This window comes from Hyla sarda, chromosome 8, assembly GCF_029499605.1.
Source record: "Hyla sarda isolate aHylSar1 chromosome 8, aHylSar1.hap1, whole genome shotgun sequence".
In the NCBI taxonomy this organism is placed as follows: Eukaryota; Metazoa; Chordata; class Amphibia; order Anura; family Hylidae; genus Hyla; species Hyla sarda.
This window is the reverse complement of record NC_079196.1, coordinates 38,823,681-38,830,686: the sequence shown is the minus strand read 5'-3', so window position 1 is coordinate 38,830,686 and position 7,006 is coordinate 38,823,681.

The following is a 7,006-nucleotide window of genomic DNA, read 5'->3' as shown; positions in this document are numbered from 1 at the left end:
TATATTAAGTAGCAGCTGGTATTGGGCTCATCCCATGGCACAAGCTGCAAAATCGGGCACAGTTCTATTTCATTGCATGCACGAGCGATATTGTTTTGGGCACTGTATGATAGTATTTATCACTATATTGTTTGGGCACTGTATGATAGTATTTATCACTATATTGTTTTGGGCACTGAATGATAGTATATATCACTATATTGTTTGGGCACTGTATGATAGTATTTATCACTATATTGTTTGGGCACTGTATGATAGTATTTATCACTATATTGTTTTGTGCACTGTATGATAGTATTTATCACTATATTGTTTTGTGCACTGTATGATAGTATTTATCACTATATTGTTTTGGGCACTGTATGATAGTATTTATCACTATATTGTTTTGGGCACTGTATGATAGTATTTTTCACTATATTGTTTTGGGCACTGTATGATAGTATTTATTACTATATTGTTTTGGGCACTGTATGATAGTATTGATCACTATATTGTTTGGGCACTGTATGATAGTATGTATCACTATATTGTTTGGGCACTGTATGGTTGTATTCATAACTATATTGTTTGGGCACTGTATGATAGTATTGATCACTATATTGTTTTTGGTACGCTATGATAGTATTTATCACTATATTGTTTGGGCACTGTATGATTGTATTTATCACTATATTGTTTTGGCACTGTATGATAGTATTGATCACTATATTGTTTTTGGTACGCTATGATAGTATTTATCACTATATTGTTTGGGCACTGAATGATAGTATATATCACTATATTGTTTGGGCACTGTATGATAGTATTTATCACTATATTGTTTGGGCACTGTATGATAGTATTTATCACTATATTGTTTTTGGTACTGTATGATAGTATTTATCACTATATTGTTTGGGCACTGAATGATAGTATATATCACTATATTGTTTGGGCACTGTATGATAGTATTTATCACTATATTGTTTTGGGCACTGAATGATAGTATATATCACTATATTGTTTGGGCACTGTATGATAGTATTTATCACTATATTGTTTTTGGTACTGTATGATAGTATTTATCATTATATTATTTGGGCACTGTATGATAGTATTTATCACTATATTGTTTTTGGTACTGTATGATAGTATTTATCACTATATTGTTTGGGCACTGAATGATAGTATATATCACTATATTGTTTGGGCACTGTATGATAGTATTTATCACTATATTGTTTTGGGCACTGAATGATAGTATATATCACTATATTGTTTGGGCACTGTATGATAGTATTTATCACTATATTATTTGGGCACTGTATGATAGTATTTATCACTATATTGTTTTGTGCACTGTATGATAGTATTTATCACTATATTGTTTGGGCACTGTATGATAGTATTTATCACTATATTGTTTTGGGCACTGTATGATAGTATTTTTCACTATATTGTTTTGGGCACTGTATGATAGTATTTATTGCTATATTGTTTTGGGCACTGTATGATAGTATTGATCACTATATTGTTTGGGCACTGTATGATAGTATGTATCACTATATTGTTTGGGCACTGTATGGTTGTATTCATAACTATATTGTTTGGGCACTGTATGATAGTATTTATCACTATATTGTTTTTGGTACTGTATGATAGTATTTATCACTATATTGTTTTGTGCACTGTATGATAGTATTTATCACTATATTGTTTGGGCACTGTATGATAGTATTCATCACTATATTGTTTGGGCACTGTATGATAGTATTTATCACTATATTGTTTGGGCACTGTATGATAGTATTTATCACTATATTGTTTGGGCACTGAATGAAAGTATTTATCACTAAATTGTTTGGGCACTGAATGATAGTATTTATCATAATATTGTTTGGGCACTGTATGATTGTATTTATCACTATATTGTTTGGGCACTGTATGATAGTATTTATCATAATATTGTTTGGGCACTGTATGATTGTATTTATCACTATATTGTTTGGGCACTGAATGATTGTATTTATCACTATATTGTTTTGGGCACTGTATGATAGTATTTATCACTATATTATTTTGGGCACTGTATGGTAGTATTTATCACTATATTGTTTTGGGCACTATATGATAGTATTTATCACTATATTGTTTTGGGCACTGTATGGTTGTATTGATCACTATATTGTTTTGGGCACTGTATGGTTGTATTTATCACTATATTGTTTGGGCACTGAATGATAGTATTTATCACTATATTGTTTGGGCACTGTATGATTGTATTTATCACTATATTGTTTGGGCACTGTATGATAGTATTTATCATAATATTGTTTGGGCACTGTATGATTGTATTTATCACTATATTGTTTGGGCACTGAATGATTGTATTTATCACTATATTGTTTTGGGCACTGTATGATAGTATTTATTACTATATTATTTTGGGCACTGTATGATAGTATTTATCACTATATTGTTTGGGCACTGAATGAAAGTATTTATCACTAAATTGTTTGGGCACTGAATGATAGTATTTATCATAATATTGTTTGGGCACTGTATGATTGTATTTATCACTATATTGTTTGGGCACTGAATGATTGTATTTATCACTATATTGTTTTGGGCACTGTATGATAGTATATATCACTATATTGTTTTGGGCACTGTATGATAGTATTTATCACTATATTATTTTGGGCACTGTATGATAGTATTTATCACTATATTGTTTTGGGCACTGTATGATAGTATTTATCACTATATTATTTTGGGCACTGTATGATAGTATTTATCACTATATTGTTTTGGGCACTGTATGATAGTATTTATCACTATATTGTTTTGGGCACTGTATGGTTGTATTGATCACTATATTGTTTTGGGCACTGTATGGTTGTATTTATCACTATATTGTTTGGGCACTGAATGATAGTATTTATCACTATATTGTTTGGGCACTGTATGATTGTATTTATCACTATATTGTTTGGGCACTGTATGATAGTATTTATCATAATATTGTTTGGGCACTGTATGATTGTATTTATCACTATATTGTTTGGGCACTGAATGATTGTATTTATCACTATATTGTTTTGGGCACTGTACGATAGTATTTATCACTATATTATTTTGGGCACTGTATGATAGTATTTATCACTATATTGTTTGGGCACTGAATGAAAGTATTTATCACTAAATTGTTTGGGCACTGAATGATAGTATTTATCATAATATTGTTTGGGCACTGTATGATTGTATTTATCACTATATTGTTTGGGCACTGTATGATAGTATTTATCATAATATTGTTTGGGCACTGAATGATAGTATATATCACTATATTGTTTGGGCACTGTATGATAGTATTTATCACTATATTGTTTTGTGCACTGTATGATAGTATTTATCACTATATTGTTTGGGCACTGTATGATAGTATTTATCACTATATTGTTTTGTGCACTGTATGATAGTATTTATTACTATATTGTTTTGGGCACTGTATGATAGTATTTTTCACTATATTGTTTTGGGCACTGTATGATAGTATTTATTACTATATTGTTTTGGGCACTGTATGATAGTATTTTTCACTATATTGTTTGGGCACTTTATGATAGTATTCATCACTATATTATTTGGGCACTGTATGATAGTATTTATCACTATATTGTTTGGGCACTGTATGATAGTATTTATCACTATATTGTTTTGTGCACTGTATGATAGTATTCATAACTATATTGTTTTGGGCACTGTATGATAGTATTTATCACTATATTGTTTGGGCACTGAATGAAAGTATTTATCATAATATTGTTTGGGCACTGTATGATTGTATTTATCACTATATTGTTTGGGCACTGTATGATTGTATTGATCACTATATTGTTTTGGGCACTGTATGGTTGTATTTATCACTATATTGTTTGGGCACTGTATGATTGTATTGATCACTATATTGTTTGGGCACTGTATGGTTGTATTTATCACTATATTGTTTTGGGCACTGTATGGTTGTATTGATCACTATATTGTTTTGGGCACTGTATGGTTGTATTTATCACTATATTGTTTGGGCACTGAATGATAGTATTTATCACTATATTGTTTTTGGCACTGTATGATTGCATTTATTACTATATTGTTTTGGGCACTGTATGATTGTATTTATCACTATATTGTTTTTTGGCACTGTATGATTGTATTTATCACTATATTGTTTTGGCACTGTATGACTATATTCACCACTATATTGTTCACTACAAGCAGAAGGTACTGCACAGTGTACTAAACAACTTGATTTCCGGTCAATGGAGATCTTGCACCCCCCCCCCCCCCCCCAGTATGTAAATTTAACAGATACTCCCCAATGATCAATGCAATTTGATTTGGAACAAATACATTTTTCGTACATTTTCATACTTTTTGCATATTTCTATCCATTCGAAATTAAGAAAAAAAAACTAAACCATATATTCTGACAAAATAGATAATCCTAATAGACAAAATTAATTAGAAGAATGAAATGAATATAATCCGAATAATGTAGAAGACTAAAATGACAAACACAAAAACTGGCTAATAACGATAAGTTTTTAAGATTGGCAGCTTTTTGTCAGTTGCCCATAGCAACCAATCAGATTGCTTCTTTAATTTTCCAGAGGACTTTTCAAAAACTACAGAAGCAATTTGATTGGTTGGTATGGGCAACTATCCCACTTTTTTCCTGCACAGATTTTCATAAATCTCCCCAATTGTAACTTTACAGAAAGAACGCAGTTATGGATGTCATATTGAACTGAAACAATAATTTCACTCCAGAATATTGAATAGTTTAGAATAACAAATGAGGTCAAAAAATGAAAGCGAAAGAACGAGAAATGCGTTTAATGAAAAGAAACTAAAGTAAAGTACATTTTTCCGTAGTGTGAATAACCAAAAATTCTAAATAACTAATGAGGTTCAAAAACAACGGAATGAAAAAATGTGTTTAACAAAAAGAAACTAAAGGAACAGAACCGAATTGTTACATGGTGCACATGTCTACCAAATTTCAATGCTAATTCTTGGGCACTATATCCAGGGCTGGCGTTAGGGCTGGGCAATCCGGGCAATTGCCCAGGACCCCCATCCCCCAGGGCGCCCCCTGCGGGCTGCTCAGTGGTGGATCCAGGGGGGGGGGAATCCACCACTGAGCAGCCTGCATTGGGCCCCGTCACATTCAAGATCTTTTCGTGACATAAGGATGTCCTGGTTACCTCTCTGCGGCCCCGCATTAACTTTAAAAACTCAGGGGTCGCCGAGAGGTAGCGCACACAGGGACGTCACTGACGTCCCGTGCATGCGCCCATAGGAATGGAGGAGTGGAGCATAGGAGCATCGAGGAGGAGGACACGAGCATGGTAAGTTTCCTGCACGTCATCTTCAGTGCTCCGACCACCGCTCCTCCGGTCCCGTCCCGGCCATAGGCCATAGCAGTAGATTGTGACCCCTGACCGGAGGAGCGGTGGTCAGAGCACTGAAGTGGGGCAGTACAGGCATACAGCCTCAAGCCATACAATGTTTATGGCTGAAGGCTGTATGTCTGTGGGGTAGCTATACTGCCCCTAATGTGGAGGACTATACTGCCCCTAATGTGCGGAACTATACTGCACCTAATGTGGGGGATCTATACTGTACCTAATGGGGGGGAACTATACTGCACCTAATGTGGGGGAACTATACTGTCAACCTAATGTGGGGGAACTATACTGACAACCTAATGTGGGGGGAACTATACTGCCAACCTAATGTTGGGGGACATATACTGCCAGCCTAATGTGGGGGAACTATGCTGCCAACCTAATGTGGGGGGACATATACTGCCAACCTAATGTGGGGGAACTATACTGACAACCTAATGTGGGGGGAACTATACTGACAACCTAATGTTGGGGGACATATACTGCCAGCCTAATGTGGGGGAACTATGCTGCCAAACTAATGTGGGGGAACTACAACCTAATGTGGGGGAACTATACTTCCAACCTAATGTGGGGGAACTATGCTGCCATCCTAATATGGGGGAACTATGCTGCCATCCTAATGTGGGGGAACTATGCTGCCAACCTAATGTGGTAGAACTATACAAAAATATAAAATTGTACTATTCTGATCCCTATAATTTTTTTTTTTTTTCTGTAAATGATGAGGGTCATTTTTTGCGCTGTGATTTATAGTTTTTATCGGTACCATTTTTGTTTTGATGGGACTTTTCAATAGCTTTTTAGATATTTTTTATGGTATTTGAAGTGACCAAAAATGTGCAAATGTGGTTAGTGCACTATTACGACTTTTAATTTTGCCCAGGGCCATGCTAAGCCTAAAACCGGCCCTGACTATATCCACTAACTAATAGCACAACCTGATTTCCAGTAAACGTGTCATGGGAAGAGGTTTATGAAATCCATCCCCAAGTCTTTCTACTCTCGGTCATTCCACCTAAACACTGGAATGTGGTCTGAGCAAAAGATGTTAAATATTTAATCTACTAAACCTACAGCGTGTGACCCAACTCCATGATAGCTTTGTCTATAGCAATCACTTCAGTCATTATCCAAATACTACAGAAAATCTGTCAAGAGACTCTGTATGTTAGGACATATATCAGACATACTATTACATGTTACTATTATGTCCAAGATAAATGCTGGATCTTGTCCAATCATACTGTGCTGCCAAGCGTGTTTGGTGCCACAGCCTGCTCCACCTTAGAATAGCTCTCCAGGCTGCACTAGCTGTTTGCCTAAAAGGGATCATGAGACCCCTAAACTGCTACCTGTAATGTAGGGGGGAACAGCACTGGCGCTGATCTGCACCCACACCACTATCCCTTCATACTTGTAGGATCTTCTCTAGCTGGCAATCTACAATTGGACAACAGTCCCTAACCTATCTAAGTGCACAGGCCTAGTCATTAAGTAAGGAGGGAACGTCAGACAGACTAGGTCAAGAATAGTGTTGCTCGCGAATA